The 21,285-nt window shown below is 37.0% G+C and overlaps 1 non-coding gene and 1 pseudogene across 1 annotated transcript; one reads left to right on the forward strand and one right to left on the reverse strand.

Annotated features, from left to right (window-relative positions):
* Positions 1 to 5,944: 5,944 nt before the first annotated feature.
* On the forward strand, positions 5,945 to 6,801 carry LOC101051777 (small ribosomal subunit protein uS5 pseudogene; annotated as a pseudogene).
* Positions 6,802 to 11,835: 5,034 nt separating this feature from the next.
* LOC120367286 (U1 spliceosomal RNA) lies at positions 11,836 to 11,999 on the reverse strand. The gene has a single exon (XR_005581698.1). It is a non-coding gene; the product is annotated as a U1 spliceosomal RNA (small nuclear RNA).
* Between the last annotated feature and the right edge of the window lie 9,286 nt (positions 12,000 to 21,285).

The raw sequence follows: 21,285 nt of genomic DNA on the forward strand, positions 1-21,285 counted from the left end.
TCTTTTATGAAATGAACTTCATCCACCTTACCTGACAACTTTTAGTATTTAAAGATGAAATCACTTAAATTGAATTATATGAAAACACATAAATTTTCAAAGAAATGTCTAAATTAAATATGATTTTTGGTTAAGAGCATTTTCAAATCAGTTAAAAATTCATGGTCCAAATGGCTAAAACTAGACAACTGCAACTTTATAGCAAAAGAGAAAAGGAGACGAAAAAAGATCCATGAATACGGAGAAGAGCTGAAAAGAATTGGAAAGAGGAAGAAAAACTATAGCAATTACTGTCAACTGTAAAATGGGGGGGGGGGGTTCCCAAGAGGAAAAATAGAGGAAATTACACCCTGTTGACTTCTGCCAACACAGCCCCCTTCCATTCTGTAGAACAAAGGTGAGTGAAGCATGGCTGGTAATATTTAAGATATTATGAATTCATTTTGTAGAAAAAATTTAGACTGGGAATGAGGACTCATCTGTCATCATCGCATCTTCTGTCAAGTGCATGTTGCCCTTGGCAGTGGGTTTGCTGTTACTAATTTTGTTTTTGTTTAGAAGCTTGCTTTTCCCCTTTGGTTCTCTGAGTTGCTGTGAATAAAAAAACTTTTTTTTTTAATCACAAAGGAAAAATGTCTTTGATTGATTTCTGATGGTGGCTCTGACACCGTTGTACTTAATGTCGGTGCCAACCTGATTGTTTGATGTTTATTACATAGGTGAGTGGGAGGAGCTCCCCCTCCCTTTTTTGTTGCTGCTATTGTTATAAGACTGGATTTGGCTTTTAATCAGAGCTGGAGGAAAAAAGCAGTCGTTATTAGCCTGTGACAATTGGAAAGACCTAGTTTTGTTTTCAGTCTTTCAATATGGTAATATTTTCTAATAATTGTCAGGTGAGGTCAATGTCCTAATCAAATTTCAAATTTTCTTTAGCCTTGAAAAATTCTTAGATGCTCCTTTTGAAATATGGAGTACAATCTTTTGAAGCACACCATTAGAATACTCCAATCCTGCCTGGAATTCTTCTAGCTAATTACCAAATGTACTAAGAGTCATGTTAAATGTTGGACACTGAGCTACCCTTTAATTATGCAGTCTTACAAATAATCTTTTAAAACAATCTTTTAGTATACATTTCACTATTTTTTTTGTTGAGTTTGGAATCTGTGTACAGCAAAATGTCTATCTCATTCTTCTATCTATTACCATTTTGTTGTAAAGACAGAGGAAGATCTATTTTAAATTATTCATAAGCTTTAGATAGAAACCTAAGCAAATTAAAATGTAGGCCAATATAGAGGAAAATGATAATGGGCATATAAGTATTTGTAGCTGCTGTAGCTTCCATTGGGACAATCATAAAATTAATTTCATACCTTGCACAGTAATTTCAATGGGAACAATTTCTCAGTTCGTGGTCAAACTTGTTTCCAACATTGATGGAGATGAGCACTAGAGAAAGTATTGAATTTTCTTTCTAATTAGCTTTTTCTTATGAAATAGCTTCTTAATAATTTCCCTTCGTGTCCAGTACATAAAGGTATCTATTCCTTTTAAACTGTATGTGAATTTAATTTATATGCCAATGATGTTTAATGCATTGTCTTGTCTGCATCTCATTACTGTCATTAATAAGCGCTGGAGTACATCTAGTTACAAGGTTAATTGGGACAAATCCAGACTCCTTCTTATTGTAAATATGCTATATCTTAGCAGTGTATTACTCACGGATGGGTGGTAAAAGTTATGGTATTTTACACCGCACTGCTCCATCTGTTGTCAACCAAATCAATCTAAATACAAAATGGGAGTGATTTTCCGCATACATTGTCTAAACTTTGGTCAGAAATTTTGCTGTTGTTTTTTAACCAGCCACATAATTTCATGGTGGATTTAAATATAATTGCTACTCATCTCTGTGGGATGTAGTCGCTCCTCTTCACCCCACCCACATCTTAAACTGTTTAAAGGGATCTATATCACTAGCAATGAACCCATTTAAATTTAGTGAAATTTGTAAAAATTTTCCATAAAAAAGATTAAGTATTTTGGTTGTGATGTTAGATATTGCCCACGTAAATTTCCATTGATTGTAGAAGCTAACAGGAGCTAATAGATTTTTTTTTTCACTGTCCCTGGAATAAGCCATTGCTCAGGATCTCTGCATATGAGAATGAGACTCTATAGCCAGGACAGGAATAGAGAAAAACATCTGGCATAGATCCTAACATTTTCCCCTCCAACTCCCATGACAGACATCACAAATCAGCTAAGACCACTCTTCTGTTGAGTCTGGACATCAGAACCTTCTTCTACACACTGTTTCAGGTAGCCAACTGGAACAAAGCCATCAAATAGCTTGACGCAGAAGTAAAACCCAGCATGCTTCCCTGAATAGAGAAATCTTACCCCTCAGAGGATTTTATCCCTTTATCAATGTCAATCATCATTAGGTTTGGTCAGCCTATTGCCTAGAACCATCATCAATCAGGTAAAATTGACTTAGGGTCATTTTAAATTGATATCTTTCATTAACTTAAGGAGCCCTAGGCAGAACAAAATGTTAAACCATCCTTGTGTTGAAGTGTTCCTTACATTATCTTTCCTTAAGACAATGATCACGTGAGGCTGCCTTATCTAACTTTCTCTGTATAATAGTACTTGGAAATTTTTTTAAATTCAGGGCTTCAGGAAGATGTATTCATCAGGACTTTTTGGTTTCAAGTGACAGATTTGAATTGGCTCAGTTAATAATGGAAATGTGTTTCTCCAGGCAATTTAAAAATCCAAGAATAATCTGGACTTCAGGCATAGCTAGATCCAGGAGCGTAACTAACAGCATCATCTTTCCTCCTCTCTGTGTCTTTCTCTGCTGCTTTCTCTGAGTTACCTTCCTTTTAAGGAAGGTTTTTTTGGTGTGTGTGTGGTCGCAAAGACCCAGTAACTCAAGATCCTCATGATAACAGACACTTGGATCATGGAAAAAGAGAGATTCTCTCTCTGTTACAAAAGGATTCTGATTGGCTCTTTTTGGTCACATTCCCACTCCCGGGTTACACGTCACTTGTGTTAAAGCCAACCTGGGTCATATGCCCCTACTTTTATATTGCAAGTCCTGAAAGACATGTGGTAAACAGCTCCCTCATCCTGATGGGGTAGGATCAAAACTCAGAAGAAATAGAGGCTTGGCTAGCCACAAGAAGAGGGAAGAGACACTGTGGGAGCTTTACCTCATTTTGTTAATCTAGGCTAGGTCATCCTTTAAGATTTTGTCCCAGGACCTCAGCACCACGTTGGCCACATTATTGGATCAAGAATCTTACCACTAATCTCAAATATTTCTGTCTTTCATCATGCTCACTATTGCTGACTTCTGAAGGAGACTTTCTTTTCTCATTTAAAGGGAGCAAGGAACAAATTTCAGAGGAGCAGCGTACAGTAAAGACAGCTTCCTCCCATTAGTAACATAATGTCTGTTCAAGCCCAATCCACCTGCTATTGAAAAACTTAATCTAGAAAAACTGCAGGTAAACAAAGTCACCTTAGTGTATTCACCACTTCAGGTTACTCTCTGTCCATTTTAAATTTCTCCTTTTCTTCCTCTTTTTTCCTCAAGTGACCAGGTCCTCATGTATTATCTTGGAATAGGGTGGGTGTCAGGGCATTTGCCCTCTGACCCAGCTCTATTACTCTTGCCTTTGCTGAAATCCAGCCCAACCTGAGTTTCCACTATATATATCCTGCCATACTGGCATTGGCTGGGGCATCTGCAGAGCCCAATGGCATTGATAGACAGTCTGTCACTTCATCTTCTCCCATTAGACATTGGAACTCCAATAACCATCTCTCAGCCGATGTCCCTGTCACTCTCAGGAGATGGGGAAATTCAGCTTCTCTTCCAGCTACCTGCCTACCCCTCTCTTTAGGGGTTCTAACCCAGAAAAAGGGGAAATTACAAGCCCATTCTCTGAAACCCAGCAGTGTATAATTCTCTTACTTTCTCTCCAACTGTTCCTCCAAATTCCAAACAAACCTTATCTGGGGAAGAGGTAGTGAGCTATCCATCCTTCTCCTAATTGCAAGTCAAAAGTATTCCCTTTTTTTTGAATATCAAAAAGCTCTAATGAAGTTCAAACCCCAAGGTTTGATGTTTGCTTTCTTTCTTTTCATTCATTCTTTTCTTTCTTTAATTCATTCTTTTCTTTCTTTCTTTTCATTCGTTCTTTTCATTTCTCTTTCCTTCCTTCCTTCCTTCCTTCCTTCCATAGGGGTCTCATTTTTTACCCAGGCTGGAGTGTAGTGGCATGATCTCTACTCAATGCAATCTCTGCCTCCTGGTGTTAAATGATTTTCCTGACTCAGCCTCCTGAGTAGCTGGGACTACAGGCATGTGCCACCATGCATGGCTAATTATTGCATATATATATATATATATATATATATATATATATATATATATATATATATATATATTTAGAGATGGGGTTTCACCATGTTGCCCAAGCTGGTCTCAAACTCCTGGGCTCAGGTGATCCACCTACCTCAGCCTCCCAAAGTGCTAAGATTACAGACATGAGCCACTGTGCCTGGCCCGGTTTGAAGTTTTCTTTGTTCTATTTAATTTCTCCATTAAGTCAATGTTATGCATGGAGGGAAGAGGACTCACTTAAGACCTACAAATTTTATCCCCCTGTGTAGTTATTGTTTTCAAATGGTTCCCTTTCTGTTAGATCGGTCTTTTGGATTAGTTATGTGATGAGGTATTTCTGCCAATTTGGCACTAATTGGAATGAGGACTTAAGAAAGTCAATTCCAGTGTGTGGTGCTCCCCTCCCTGTGTCCATGTGTTCTCATTGTTCAACACCCGCCTATGAGTGAGAACATGTGGGAGAGAAGCGGGGGGTGGGGGGAGGTGGGAAGAGATAGCATGGGGAGAAATGACAGATACAGGTGAGGGGAAAGAAGGCAGCAAATCACACTGCCATGTGTGTACCTATGCAACAATCTTGCATGTTCTTCACATGTACCCCAAAACCTAAAATTCAATTTAAAAAAAGACATTTTATAATGCAGGGACATTTAATCAAATAAAGGCAGCAGTTAATTGTACAGAAAAAAAAAAAAAGAAAGTCAATTCAAGGACTTAGGTTATCTAAGAAATGAAAACAGACTCCCAAATATGTGGAAGCCCCACTACAATTACACTATCTGCCAAATGGTGTTTTATGTAAAAAGAGCTTGTTCCGTTGTCTTGGTTAATTGACATACTCCTCATTTAAGAAAAGGATTAACAATTTTCCAAAAACTCTTTGTGAGATAAGTAGGAGAGGCTGAAGAGAGGCATAGACAGTGTGAGGAGCCTTCCTGGTGAAAGGTCCCTGAATTATGGCTCATTGTCCATGTCCTTGATGGTAGAGGCGAATTTACTTGTAATAAACTGGTAATAGAACTATTAGCTGTCTCACAGGTCCTCTTATGCACCTGATGGCTTTTCTTGTACTTATACTTTCACAGCTCTTTCCACTGAGTGTCATGGAACTCATTAAGCCCAAACTAGGAAAGCCATACATGTAGAGACTTCCAAACTCACCACAAAGTAAAACAAGCTCACATTCTCAAGAGAAAGAAAAATTTTTCAGAAATGTGCTGGTAGCTCATGGTGCCATGACGTGATTGTGCTCTGAATAAACCGAAGAGGGTGACTGTCTCACAGGGTCTACTTTCCATGAATTAACGTACAACGAGAAACACTATTTTCGTAAAATACCATTAATAGTAACTACTGTAGAGTTGAGTGTACTATGCAGATATTTCCATTTACTTGCAATCATGATGAGAAAAAACAGAGTTGCTTCTTCTCCGACAAAGCACCAAAGGGCGGATGACGCCGGAGGGGGCGGGGGCCGGGGGGCGGGGCGGAGGGGACGGGGGGCGAGGCGGAGGCTCCGGAGGCCCTGGGATGGGGAACCGAGGTGGCTTCCGCGGAGGTTTCCGCAGTGGTATCCGGGGGCCGGGTTCGCGGCGGTGGACCGGGCCGGTGCCGAGGCGGTGGAGCTCGCGGAGGCAAAGCCGAGGATAAGGAGTGGATGCCTGTCACCAAGTTGGGCCGCCTGGTCAAAGACATGAAAATTACATCTCTGGAGGAGATCTATCTGCCCATCAAGGAATCTGAGATCATTGACTTTTTCCTGGGGGCCTCTCTCAAGGATGAGGTTTTGAAGATTATGCTGGTGCAGAAACAGACTCGTGCTGGCCAGCGCACCAGGTTCAAGGCGTTCGTTGCTATCGGGGACTACAATGGTCAAGTAGGTCTGGGTGTTAAGTATTCCAAGGAGGTGGCCACTGCCATCCGTGGGGCCATCATCCTGGCCAAGCTCTCCATTGTCCCCGTGCACAGAGGCTACTTGGGGAACAAGATCGGCAAGCCCCACGCCATCCCTTGCAAGGTGACAGGCCGCTGTGGCTCCGTGCTCTTGCGCCTCATCCCTGCGCCCAGGGGCACTGGCATTGTCTGGGCACCTGTACTCAAGAAGCTGCTCATGATGGCTGGTATCAATGGCTGCTACACCTCAGCTAGGGGCTGCACTGCCACCTTGGGCAACTTCACCAAGGCCACGTTTGATGCCATCTCTAAGACTTACAGCTACCTGACCCCCGATCTCTGGAAGGAGACTGTATTCACCAAGTCTCCCTATCAGGAATTCACGGACCACCTCGTCAAGACCCACACCAGAGTCTCCGTGCAGAGGACTCAAGCTCCAGCTGTGGCTACAACATAGGGTTTTTATACAAGAAAAATAAAGTGAATTAACCATGCAAAAAAAAAAAAAAGAAAAGAAAAAGAAAAAAAAAGAAAAAACGGAGTTTTCCTAAAGGATATTTTAACATCTCTGATGTAGTAATATTGTAGTCAACTTGCTTGTGTTTTTATTTTGATGGGATTATTATTCCTGCTTGCATTTAGGATACAGTTTGAGTGGTCTAGAAGATTCAGAGATAAAATCCAGTAGGAGATGGTGGGAACATGTATAGAGATTGTTGGTTTATTTTTCTCATTGAGCAAAGTGCTAACATTTCCCTCCAATGTCTTTGAGCTGGAAATAGACAAAATTAAGTGTAAGTGTGTGCCAGTGATGGAGAACTTAGAGCAAAGATCATAAATTCAAAAGCCTAGTGCAACTCTACAGATAACCTAAAAGCAAAACAGAACCAGATATAAGATAACAGTTTTGTTTTAGTTTATTTTATTTTATTCTCTGCATGCCAGATTATTGCTGTCTAAACTATGGAAAATGTTAAAATATTTAGAGAAATAATAACCACAACTCTCATTTATGTCTAAAGGCCCCAAGTTTTACATATATATATATATATATATATATATATATATATGGGAACACACATATATGTTTTATCTCATTTAATTATTTCAGTCTCTTTTCCTTTAAACAACGAAAGATCTTGCAAAGAAATGGGGAAAATTACTTGCTGAGTTACAGTTAGTAAAGGCATTTTTTAGTATAATGTAAGTGTCTTTTTTATGCTAGCTATACTAGCTGACTCTAGGCATAAGGAAAAACAATAAAAGACAAAATGCTGCATATGCTGAAATTAAAAAAATGTATTCATCTGACAAACAGCTTTAGCTGTGGAAATATATCTTCATGAGTAACTTATACATAGGCTGTAATTATTTGATAATTAATGCTCTCAAATTAATCCCCTTCCTAAAGAACCTCTAGTGGTTCTTACGCTTCAATTGACATAGAAAAGCTAGATCTTAGGAGGATTTCCTTCTAAATTCAGAGAATGTTCATTCACGCAGGTTTCCAAGGGCCTGCAAATAAAATCTAATCAGGTCTGAAAGCAATCAGGCCCAGCCAATCAGAAATCGAGCTGTGGGGCAGAAAATCAGAATTTAAATAAAAGTTGCAATTAGAACCCACAGAACTGGCATGACATTCGTTTAAGTTCTTAGCGCTCAGAGACAGTATGAAAATTATCTCCACAGTAGGAATGAGAAGGGCTGGTGGAGATTTTTGCCTCCTGATAGAATATTGAAAATTATCTTCATCAGTGGGTTAATTGGCTTAATTTTCCTTCAGATGGTAACTTTCAAATGCTTGGTCTTAATTAGCATGGGTAAATGAGAAATGTAGGTGATTCACACTTTTCAGTTTTCGTGTTCTCTAGAGATTTCCATTCCTTTCCCTTAAGATATTTGAAATGGCTGAGGGCTACGTTGATTAAAATAAATTATGCTGGTATTTCACACCAGTAAAAATGTAGATGGAATTGACTAATGCCTAGTCCATTAAAAAATGCAACCCACAATAACATGGAGGTGAAAGTTAGCGTGAGTTCCTTACGAGGAACCTTACATTACTGTGCTAAAAATTTTAAGACCATAATTTTTCAGTATTCTGTTACATGAGGTATGATGTTCAACTGAGAATGCTAGAATAAATCAGAGGCATTTTGTGTATTTAATAAGATGTGTATATGAGAAAATGAATATTAAAAGAGAGGACAGAGGCATAAAATGAAAAAATGTTGTTATTCTTAGGTGATTTTCTTCAAGTCTGTTTTATTCCTTAATTCCCCTACCAACTTCACCATCACCTCTAACAAAGAGTTGAAATCAGCAGCAGATATTTTGTTTTTAGAGTCTGAGAAGAGTTTTATGTTTATTAACTAACATTTATTAGGTAATTTCTTTACTTTTTCCATATTAATTAATATTTTATTCTAACCAACATACTACTTATTAGTCTCTGGTAAAAAAAAAAAAAAAAAAAAAAAAAAAAAAAAAAACTTTCAGATAATGAAATTTGAACTAGAAGAATACTAAGGTCCATTGTGAGTTACTTGACACAAATTTATTGTTTAATAGTACCTGAATTCAAAAAATCAAATAGTATCTATATTGCACTGTGCACCTTGGATAGTAGTTATGCAAACATCCAAAAAAATTAAGACTTTCACATTTTTTTATCTTAGATTCACCTAGGAAAACCCTAGTAAGGATCATAATAAAGCCAAGGATTTAAGAAAGTTTAAAACTGAAACAATTTTTGAAATTTAATTCTCCACTGTTAATACAATGCAGAATGTAATGTTTTTCTTCTGACGGCACCTATACCTTAATAAAAATACAAAAATGATACTCATTTTCTAAAATTACACATAAAAACAAGCAACTGCAATGATATCTTTGAAAATAATGTGCACCTGGAGTCAAAATACAGTAATATCATCTAATATTATTATCTCATTGATACTCAGATTTTAACACATCCTTGAATAAACAAAATTTATAATAAAAACTTTAATAAAATGTATGCTTTGTATGTTTATAATAAAATTTACAGAGACACTTATAATAAGTTTGTAAAATATATTAGGGATATGGAAAGAATATATCATTACATGAAAAAATAAGTTATCAAAATTATATACATAACATTTACTAAAAATTGCTTGTTTAATAAATAGATATGTATATATTTAAAAAAGGGAGGGTGGGGAGAAATACAGACTGAGAAAATGAGAGAAATTGTATGAAAGAACCAGAAAGGAAAGAAACTGACACTTATATGTTAACAACGTTACCAATGGAGCTAGGGATTACAAGTATATTTTGCATTCTTTGTGTTTTTCTGTAATTTACAAATTTTCTAGAACAGATGTGTTTCTTTTTAAAATGTTATAAGACTGGTCCGTTTCTTTGCCTTTTCTTGGAGGAATAGAATCAACGTGGTTTTATTACCTATAAAAATTTCGATTCTAGAAATATTGCTGCTTCCTTCCAGATAGACATGCATGCACTTAGGCATGGAGATCACATTTTTCCCTTCTACCTAATAGCATCTTCGTTTCCAGATTGCTCCCCAAATAAAAACAAGCATTGAACTTCCAATCAGTGATGATAATTTAATTTCTCTCTCAGCTGTAAGTACCAGAAAACAGTCAGGCAATCAGTGAGAAAAAACGTGTTCTCCTAGTTTATTTTTACATTAAGTAATTAACATTTTCCTCTTTAACTAACATGAGGTCTAAAAAGTATAGGTTCAGCTGACCCAATTGTGTAGGACTTCTTGGAACTATGTATGTTTGGGGCTTAGGAAGAACCGGATGGAGGATTGAGGTCTTAAAATAAAACCTGGAAATAACTGAACTCTTATAAGTGTTCTTCATAATACAGAAACTTTAAAACTGATTTGTATCATGAAAAATGATCAACGATTTGAAAATGGGCAAAGAGATTATTAGGTATCTTTTCAGTGGAGTGTAGAGCATTGTTCAGCAGATATTTCTGGTGTGGGATTATCAGATTCTATAGGGATGTGCACCTTTGATGGTCTATTGTCTAGATGCTTTTACAGCTCTATAGTGGTAGAAGTTAAGTAGCAATCATTTTTGTTCATAATGAAGCAAGCTAATTTTGTCCAGTAGAGATACAATTCATTTCCATTCTGTAGAAAATATGACCTCAAATGATGTCAACACTTAAAACTCTATGTACATGTTTGCATGGCTTTTTTAAATTGAAAATCTTCTTTGAATCACTTTTAATATTTCACTGGTTGTCTCATTAATTAATACTTCTTGATACATGTTAATTTCTCACTTATATAAAAGCTATGTGCTTAACTTTTTATAAAATTATCTCAATAACTGAAATATGTAATATCGGGGTTATAATATGCAGATCAGAGATAAAGTGGTCCACAGAATTTGGTGTTCATTCTATAGAAGTAATTTAGGAATCTTTAAAATGTTTAATTTGGAATTCACTTTTAAACACATTTTTACATATTTTTTCAAATGATAATGAAAAACAATGAATGTACTAAAATACGTTAAATATCAGGGTTTTTTTTTTATTTCACACTGGATGTCACTGACACATTAACTATGGTTTTCATTGAATGACTTTATAACATGTAAAAATTATAGATTTGAACCCATAAAAGAAATCTATTCAAATAAAATACTGCTTTTATTTGTATAATGGAGTGACACATAAAAGGTCATCTACTAAAAAAGAGCTGTTCTATATTATGTTCACCTTTAATCACTGCAAGTTCAGTGTAGGTAGAGCAGGCTTTGTTAATTTCAGTACTGTTGACATTTTGATCTGTAATTCTTTGTTGTATGGAGCTGTCTTGTGCATTGTAAGATGCTCAGCAGAATACCTGGTTTCTATCCATTACATGCCAGTAGCATCCCCTCTCCAGTCATGACAACTGCAAAATATCTCGAGACATTGTACCTCGAGGAATAAAATTGCTCCCAGTTGAGAACAATGAAACTAAAAGGATGAAGAAGAAAGAGGAGAATGAGAAAAAGAAGGAGCATGAGGAAGGAAAAAGTGGAAGAGAAAGAGAAGGAGAAGAAAGAGGAGGAGGAAGGGAGAAGAAGAAAAGGGGAAGAAGTGAAGGAGAAGAAGGAACATTTGTAGGAGGCAGTTTGACTTAACAGGGCACTAGACTAGACCGTGTGCCAAGCCATCAGTGTTCTGATAACTGCTTCCCAGTTCCCAACAAGCAATGATAATATGTCACATCATTTAATTTCCTTGGTTCTCAGCTTTTTCATTTGTTGAATAAGAGTATAAGACTTAATGATCTCCAATATGCTTTTTAGCATTACCATTCTGTTAGGAGGAGTACAAAAGAAATTGAACTAAGAAACCCCCTGACCTGTCTTCAAATTTTGCAAATATCCACGCTTAACCAGCAGACTGATGACCTATTTCATGTTGTCTATTTTCTTTTTTCTTTCTTTCTTTTTCTTTCTTTCTTTCTTTCTTTCTTTTTTTTTTTTTTTTTACAGGGGAAAGCACGAATGCAGTCCCCCACTACCACAAATTATGCAGTCGAGTTTCCCACATTTGGGGAAATTGCAGGGGTCAGCACATCCGGAGTGCAATGGATAAGCCTGGTCCTGGGAAAACCACCTTTGTGACCATGGTATCTCCCCTGCCAGGTAAGTATAAGTTGTCTATTTTCTATACAATGGATGGAAATGCCTAGGAGTAATAATTTATTAATTATGATAAAACATCAAAAATTTGTTATTTTTATTTGAGGCCCCTGTGAGGACTCAGAAAAGTACTACTAAAATTTTGTTGCACTTTATTTGAAAGGAAACATTTCCAGTAATTCTATTGGGGCCACACCCAACAGAGATAAGCATTTTTGAAGTTACGTTTTTACCATCTGCAGCCAAAGTTCTTAAAACTGTGATAGTGTCAGTAATCTGTCATTCTCCATTTAAAGCTACTGTTGAAAACTTAACAGAAGTAATATTGATGGGAAGGAAAGGCCCAGAAAAGGTAGCACCTGCGATATTTTCTTACTTAGTAACTGCTTGCTTAAACCTTCATAAATCACTCAGTAATCCAGTAACATTGAGTTCTTTTATTAAACATGAAATGACATGACAAATAATTAGAAACTTGGCAAGTCTATTGTTCTATGTCATCCAACAGGCTGTTTCTAGGGGCATCCTTTGATCCTGACCATTTGTCTGACAGTGAAGAAACCAAATGTGACAGCTTGAATGAAGTGCCTGTCCCCAAATTCCTTAAACTCAACAGAGCATATATTTTATTAGTAACAATAGTGTATTGCAAACAACCACTATGACTGAAGCAGAGATAGAAAGAGGAGCTATAAACACTAAATCATTTTGAGGAAGCAACCTGCCCTGACCAAGAGGTTCTCCCAATGAAAATGTACTTCAAAGTACGCAAGGATTCCTGGGTTGAGAATTCTGCAGCACTTAAACTTACACACTAAACATGAAAAAGTAGGGTTTTGGTTCTGGATTTTCTCCTGCTTCTTCCTACTCCCTTTCTTCCTCCTCCTCTTCATTCTTCTTCCCCTAGATAAGAATGGCAAGGGATGTAGCCTGAATTATTTTCCCTGTAGTAGCCTTTCCAATATCAGAGACATTTCCATGCCAGTAGATAGAAGTTTTTAACCATTCCCAAACCAATATTCTCACAAAATAGTAGAGTTTTTTGTATGCTCTGAACAACATAGATCCATTGTCTAGGATGATTGACATCTTTGAAGACTCAACTATACAAAGGATGAATGTCAAATTTTGAAGAAGAAAATTGAATGTGCCTAACTATCTGGATCATACAGAAGCATGGTCAGGATGAGTTGAGCAACTGAGCTCATTTCTGGATCACATTCACATTTAACATTTCTTAAATAAGCTCTACTCAGGTGGTCCAAGGTAATTAGAGAATAAAATGTTACTTTTGTTTAACAGGTATATATCATGAAGATATTGATAGTTTTGGAATAGTTTAAATTCTTCAGAGAGTCACTCCATCTTAAGCAACTTCAGCAAAGTCTCAGGATACAAAATTAATGTGCAGAAATCACAAGCATTCTAATAAACCAATAAAAGACTAAAAGAGAGCCAAACCAAGAGTGAACTCCCATTCACAATTGCTACAAAGAGAATACAATACCTAGGAATACAACTAACAAAGGATGTAAAGGACCTCTTCAAGGAGAACTATGAACCGCTGCTTAAGGAACTAAGAGAGGAAACAAACAGATGGAAAGACATTCCATGATCTTGGTTAGGAAGAACCAATATCATGAAAATGGGCATACTGCCCAAAGTAATTTAAAGATTCAATGCTATCCATATCAAGCTACCTATGACCCTCTTCACAGAACTGGAAAAAAAAACACCTTCAACTTCATACAGAACCAAAAGAGAACCCACATAACCAAGACAATCCTAAGCAAAAGGTACAAAGCTGGAGGCATCATGCTAACTGACTTCAAACTATACTACAAGGCTACAGCAATCAAAACAGCATGGACAGGGATATAGACCAACAGAACAGAACAGAGGCCTCAGAGGCAATGGCACACATCTACAACCACCTGATCTTTGACAAACCTCACAGAAACAAGCAATGGGGAAAGGATTCCCTGTCTAACAAATGGTGTTGGGAAAACTGGCTAGCAATGTGCAGAAAGCAGAAACTGGACCCCTTCCTGACACCTTACACTAAAATTAACTCCAGATGGATTAAAGACTTAACACATAAGACCTAATAGCATAAAAACCTGAAAAGAAAACCTAGGCAAAACCATTCAGGACATAGGCACAGGCAAGGAATTCATGACTAAAACACCAAAAGCAATGGCAAGAAAAATTAAAACAGACAAATGGGATCTAATTAAACTCCAGAGCTTCTGTACAGCAAAAGAAACAATCACTAGAGTGAAACTGCAACCAACAGAATGGGAAAAAATTTTTGCAATCTACCCATCTGACAAAGGGCTAATATCCAGAATCTACAAAGAACTTCAACAGATTTACAAGAAAAAAACAAGCCCATTCAAAAGTGGACAAAGGACATGAACAGACACTTTTCAAAGGAAGAAACGTATGAAAAAATGTTCATCATTGGTCATTAGAGAAATGCAAATCAAAACCACATTGAGATACGATGTCACACCAGTTAGAGTGGCAATCATTAAAATATCTGGAGACAACAGATGCTGGAGAGGATGTGGAGAAATAGGAACACTTTTACACTGTTGGTGGGAGGGTAAATTAGTTCAATCATTGTGGAAGACGCTGTGGCGATTCCTCAAGGACCTAGAAATAGAAATTCCATTTGACCCAGCAATCCCATTACTAGGTATATATCCAAATGATTATAAATTGTTCTACTATAAAGACACATTCACACGCATGTTTATTGCAGCACTGTTTACAATAGCAAAGATCTGGAACCAACCCAAATGCCCATCAATGATAGACTGGACAAGGAAAATATGGCACATATACACCATGGAATACTATGCAGCCATAAAAAAATGAGTTTGTGTCCTTTGTAGGGACATGGGTGAATCTGGAAATCATTATTCTCAGCGAACTGACACAAGAACAGAAAATCAAACACTACATGTTCTCATTCATAGGCGGGTGTTGAACAATGAGAACACATGGACACAGGGAGGGGAGCATAACACACTGGGGTCTGTTGAAGGGGACTAGGGGAGGGACAATGGGGGATAGGGAAGTTGGGGAGGGAAAACATGGGGAGAAATGCCAGATATATGTGATGGGGGATGGAGGCAGCAAACCACATTGCCACGTATGTACTTATGCAACAATCCTGCATGATCTGCACATGTACCCCAGTACATAAAGTACAATTATATGTGTGTGTGTGTGTGTGTGTGTGTGTGTGTGTGTGTAAGAGAAAGTCACTCCATCATCCACTCAATCTGCACTCAATTTAAGACAAGAATGAATATTGTGACTCATGTAGTTAGTTTGAAAATGTGATCAGATTTAAGAGATGGATTTGGAAAGCCTGCTAACATTTGCATTTCTATTAAGATGGCACAGCACATATCAGCATTGGTAGACAGGATTTTCTTCATTCAGAGTTGATCTTCCAGGCTTTCACTGTTGTTGTCATCTGCTCATTCAATTGTTCAATTGTGTTTTGTTAGTAGTTTCTACTAACTGATACTTGTATGAAGTTTTGAAGTTTATAAAGCGTATTTCTTCAATGTTATCTCATTTAGGCAAAAGCGTTGAACTAAATGTTCTAATAAAATCAACAAGTATTACCTAAAAGGTGATCCTCTTAAAAATGTCCAAAAGAGCTTCCTAATTAGTGCAAATTGTAATGTCCTGCCATTGGAAGTAGTTGTGGAGTCTCTTGCTTTCAGTGCTAACTTCAAGGACATCTTTATCAACTGACATAGAATCTTGTTTTTTTTGCAAGATTGAAAGATATAATATTAATATTTAGAATCAGTTGTATTTCTATCTACTAACAATGAACAATCAGGAAATAAAATTCCAAATAGATAATCATATTATTTATAATAGTACAATATATATTAAAATACTAGAACATAAATCTGGCAAAATATGTGAGAAGCCATCATACTGAAAACTATAAAATATTGCTGAAAGAAATTAAATAAAACTTTAAAAAATGAAGACACATACTTGGGTTCATGAGTCAGAAAACTCAATATTGTTAAGAAATCTATTCTCTCCAAATTGATCTAAATATTGGATGCAATCCATTTATAATGTTAACAGGCTTTTTGTAGAAATTGACAAATTAATTCTAAAATTCACATAGAAATGCAAAGGACCTAAAATAGTCAAAAAAAAAATCTTTGAAGAAGAAAAAGTTAGAAGGCTAAAACTACCCAATTTCAAGAATCAATAATCAAAACGTTATGGAATTGGCTTCAAGACAGACATAAAAATCAATAGAAAATAATGAAGTCCATAAATAAACCCACTTTTAGATAGATTATGGATTTTTTTTATAAAGGAGCAAAGACAATGTAGTGGGAAAGATGTTTTTGGCCAATAATACTAAAACAATGGGATGTCTATATATAAAACAGAACTTGGGAGCCAATGACTAATGCTAATGCATATGTTGTATTGTAAAATTGTGATATTTTTTCTTCTGACTTTGATATCTGATACAGGTCACTAGTTTAGAATTTTGTGAAGGATTTGAAATGTCCAAAAGATCTCTCTAATTAGCACAAATTATAAAGTCTTGGCATTGGAAATAGTTGTGGAGTATATAGCAAAACAATGATGTATCAAAAAGTGGGTTGTTTGTGAACTTTATTCTTTTCTATAGATTTATATGTCTATCTTGAAACCAATTCTGTAATTATTTTGCTTTCCTTTCTTCCCATGATGATTCATACACTCTACAAGTACCTATTCAGCAATTATACAATGTCAAAGACTGGAGCTACAGTGACGAGTAGGTAAAAAAATAATTGCCCTTATGGAACTTTAGACAGAATAAGTGATAGAAACTTATTAAATAAGTCATCACAATACTAGTTATGTAATGAAAATTATAATAAGTTCAATTGAAAATTACAAGTTGTAATTTTTTATATGCCTATTGATCATAAATATCTCTTTTTTTGTGAAGTATCTTTTAGTGTTTTCCTCAATATTTATTAGGCCACTCACCTTTTATTAAATTTTTGGAGTTCTTTATATATCTAGATGCAATTCATTTGTCAAATATATATACTATCAAATGTATGTGTTGTGCTTACAATCTGTTGCCTGTTTACTCATTTTCTTAAGCTATCTCTTTCAAAGAAGCTGTATTTTCACAGCAGTTTTAGGCTTAAAGAAAAATCCTTGATTTGGTGAAGCCAAAGAAGACGCACACGTCTTAAACTACAGGGATCTAACTTTGAAATTACTTGAAGAAGTAATATTTTACCATTATTTTTACTATTATTATCAGCACCAATGAGTCTCCACCACTGGCCACAAATTGAGACAAGATCAGGGTATTTAAAAATATTTTTCAACCCATCACATTCATCAAGAATTTGGTTGCTGTATACTATTTGATACGGTTTAACATTTGTTGATAGATACAAAATAATTTGCTTGGATTTTGATTGGTATTACATTGAATCTTTAGATCAGGATTGGAAAGGCTTACATTTTAACAATATTGAGATTTCTTATTCATATATATGGAATATTTCTTCTTATATTTAGCTCTTTTTTTATTTCTTTCATCGAAGTTTCATAGTTTTCCTCACACAGATCTTAAACATATTTGTTAGATTTATATCTAAGTATTTAATTTTGTGTTATTATAAATGTTACACATTAAATTTAAAATTCTATGTGTTCATCGTTGGCATATGAGAAAGCAATTGATTTTTGTATATTAATCTCATAATCTGCAAACTAGCTATAATCACTTATTAGTTCCAGGAAGTTTTTTATTGATTGGGATTTCCTACATAAATGACTATGTCATCTGGGAACAAAGATAATTTTATTTTTTTCTTCCCAAACTCTATATATTTTATTTCCTTTCCCTGTCTTACTGCCTCAGCCAGGACCTCCAGTACTATGTTAAATACAATTGGTGAGATGGGACATCCTTGCCTTATTCTTGCTTTTAGCAGAAAAGCATTTAGTTTCTCATGACTAAGTATGATGTCACATATAAGAGTTTTTAAAGATGTTCATTATAGGTTGAGGAAACTCCTCTCTACTTCTAGTGTGCTGAGATTTTTTTTTCTACCCTGTTTAGTACCACAGGATAGAGAGTCAGAGGCTTTTTTTTTTAATATTCTACCCTTTTCAAGTTGGTTCAAAAGTAACTGTGATTTTTGCCATTAAAAAATATTAAACTTTTGACATAAAAATTATTTTTAATGGCAAAACTGCAATTACTTTTGCACCAACCTAATAGGTTGCACTTCTTCATATTTATTTGAAGGGGTGTTGAATTTTGTCAAAAGTTTTTCTGCTTGTACTAATACTATGTTTTTTTCATAACTTGGTGTATTGTACATATCAATTTTCAAATAAGCTATCTTTTGATGAGCAGAAATTTTATTTTTTATGAAGTTTTATTATTTCTTTTTTCTTTCCTCTTACGATTTTTGTGTTTTTTCTAGACTTTGTAATGGGATTCTCTTCCATCACTAGATGAAGAAATAGTAAATAGTTTAGGAATTTTTAACCATAGTATCTTGGAGTGATAAAATTATGCACGGACTAAGGGTCGCAAGATGGCTGAATAGAACCCTCTAGTGATCACCTCCCTCACCCTGCAAAAACACCAAATTGAGCAAATATCCACACAAGAAATCAGCTTCATAAGAATCAAAAATCATGTGAGTAATCATAGTACCTGGTTTTAACATCATAGCAAGGAAGGAGGTACTGAAGAGGGTAGCAAAGACAAGAGAAGACATTCTTAAATTACTGACACTATTCTTCCCCAACCCCAGCAGCAGCCACATGGTATGGAGAGAGAATCTGTGCATTTAGAGGAGAGAGAGCACAGTAATTGTGGGACTTTGCAGTAGAACATAATGTTGCTCTGTCACAACAGAAAGCAACACAATTCAATCAGTGCCCACAGAAGATACATTTAGACCAGTCTTAGCCAAGAGGGATCATCCATCCCAGCAGTCAGAAACTGAGTTCCAGCTAGTCCCACCATTACATGCTAAAGTGCTCTGGGGTTATAAATAAACATGAAAGATAATCTAGGTCACACAGACCACAATTCCTAGGCAAGGCCTGGTGCTATGCTTAGCTCGTAGCCAGTGTACTTAGGTACACATGACCTAATGAGACACCATCTGGGATGGCAAAGGGATTGCCTGCATCACCCCTCCCTCAGTCTCAGGCAGCACAGCTCACAGACCCAGGAGAGACTCCTTCCTTCTGCTTGAGAAGAGGAGGGGGAGACTAAAGAGGACTTGATCTTGCAACTTGGAAACCCACTCAGCCAGTACAATAGGGCACCAGGAATATTCCTGAGACCCCTGTTCCATGCTCTCGCTTCTAGATAACATTTGTAGGCACACATTGGACCAGAAGAATACCTGCTGCCTTGAAGGGAAGAATCTAGTCCTGGCAGAATTCATGACCTGCTGACTAAAGATGCCTTGGGCCCTAAATAACCAGCAGTGGTACCAGGTAATACTTGCCATGGGACTTGGGTGAGACTCAAAGCCTTGCTGACTTCAGGTGTGACCCAGCATATTCCCCACCTATGGCGCCATGAGGAGAGACCCTTTCTGCTTGAGGAAAGGAGATGGAAGAGTAAAAGGTTCGTGGTCAAGCTCAGCCACACGGGCTTAGAATACTTAGTGGGCTCCTAGGATCCCCAATTTCAGACCTCAGCTCCCAGATGGCATTTCTGGACTTTCCCTGAGTCAGAGGAGAGCCTACTTCCCTGAAGGGAAAGACCCCGGCCTGGCAGCACGTACCACGAAATGACTGAAGAGCCCTTGGGCGTTGAGTGATCATTAGCGGTATCCAGGCAGTATTCATTGCAGGATTAGGGTGATGGTGGCTGTAGGGAGAGACTCCTTCTGCTTGAGGAAAGGAAAGAGAAAGGTGGAAGGAACATTTCTTATGGCTTTGGTGCCAGCTCAGCTACAGTAGAAAAAAGCACCAAGTAGATTCCTAAGGTTCCTGACTCCAGGCCCTGGCTCCTGGATGGCATTTCTGGACTCACCCTGAGGTAGGGGTAGCTCACTGCCCTGAAAGGAAGAATACACACCTGGATGGATTCCCATCTGCTGACTAAAAAGCTGTTGGGCCTTCAGTAAACATTGGTGGTAGCAATGCAGTGGTGGTCACAGGCCCTGAGAAAGACCCAGGGATGTAATGGCTTCAGGTCTGACCCAGTGCTCTCCCAGTGGTAGTGGCCACGGGGTTTCTTGTGCCACCTTCCCCTAGCTCCCATCAGTGCAACAGTAAGAGAGAGACTCCATTTAGGAAAATGTAAGAGAAGAGACCAAGAGTCTCTGCCTGGTAATCCTGGCAATTCTTAGATCTTACTCAAGACCACCAAGGCAATGTCTCTAAAAGGCTGCAAGATTTAGATCACTACTGGGCTTGGGGTGCCCCCTAATGCAGATACAGCTACAGTGACCAAAGACATAGGTCACAACACTCAAATACCTTTGAATGATTGGGAAGCCGTTCTGAGTTGCATGGGTACAAGCAAGCCCAGACAGGTAAGACTACGATAAATACATACCTCTTTAATGCCCAGACATTGACAGCATCTACAAGCATCAAGACCATTCAGGAAAACATGACCTCATCAAATAAACTAAATAAGGCACGGACGACCAATCTCAGTGACAGGGATATGTAACGTTTCAGAGATAAATCAAAATAGTTTTAAGGAAGCTCAACAAAATTCAAGATTCTGAATTCCTTGTCTATGTTATCTTGTATTTTTGTATAAAGAGTAAGGAAGGGATCCAGTTTCAGCTTTCAGCATAGGGCTAGCAAGTTTTCCCAACACCATTTATTAAATAGGGAATCCTTTCCCCATTGCTTGTTTTCGTCAGGTTTGTACTCATTGAATTTTACCAAACATTTAAAGAAGAACTAGTACCAATCCTACTCAAATTGTTCTGAAAAACTGAAGAGGAAATAATACTTCCAAATCCATTCTACAAGGCAAGTATTACCCGGGCTCCAAAGCCAGACAAAGACACATCAAAAAAAGAAACTGCATTGAGGAAACTCTTCATGAAACTGGTCTGGGCAAATATTTTTTGAGTAATACTCCAAAGGCACAGGCAACCAAAGCACAAATGAACAAATTGGATTATGTCAAGTTTAAAAGCTGCACAGCAAGAAACACAGTCAATAAAGTGAAGAGACAACCTGTAGAATGGAAAAAATATCTACAATTACCCATCTGGCAAGGGA

Source organism: Saimiri boliviensis, chromosome 8 (assembly GCF_048565385.1).
Source record: "Saimiri boliviensis isolate mSaiBol1 chromosome 8, mSaiBol1.pri, whole genome shotgun sequence".
Taxonomy (NCBI): domain Eukaryota; kingdom Metazoa; phylum Chordata; class Mammalia; order Primates; family Cebidae; genus Saimiri; species Saimiri boliviensis.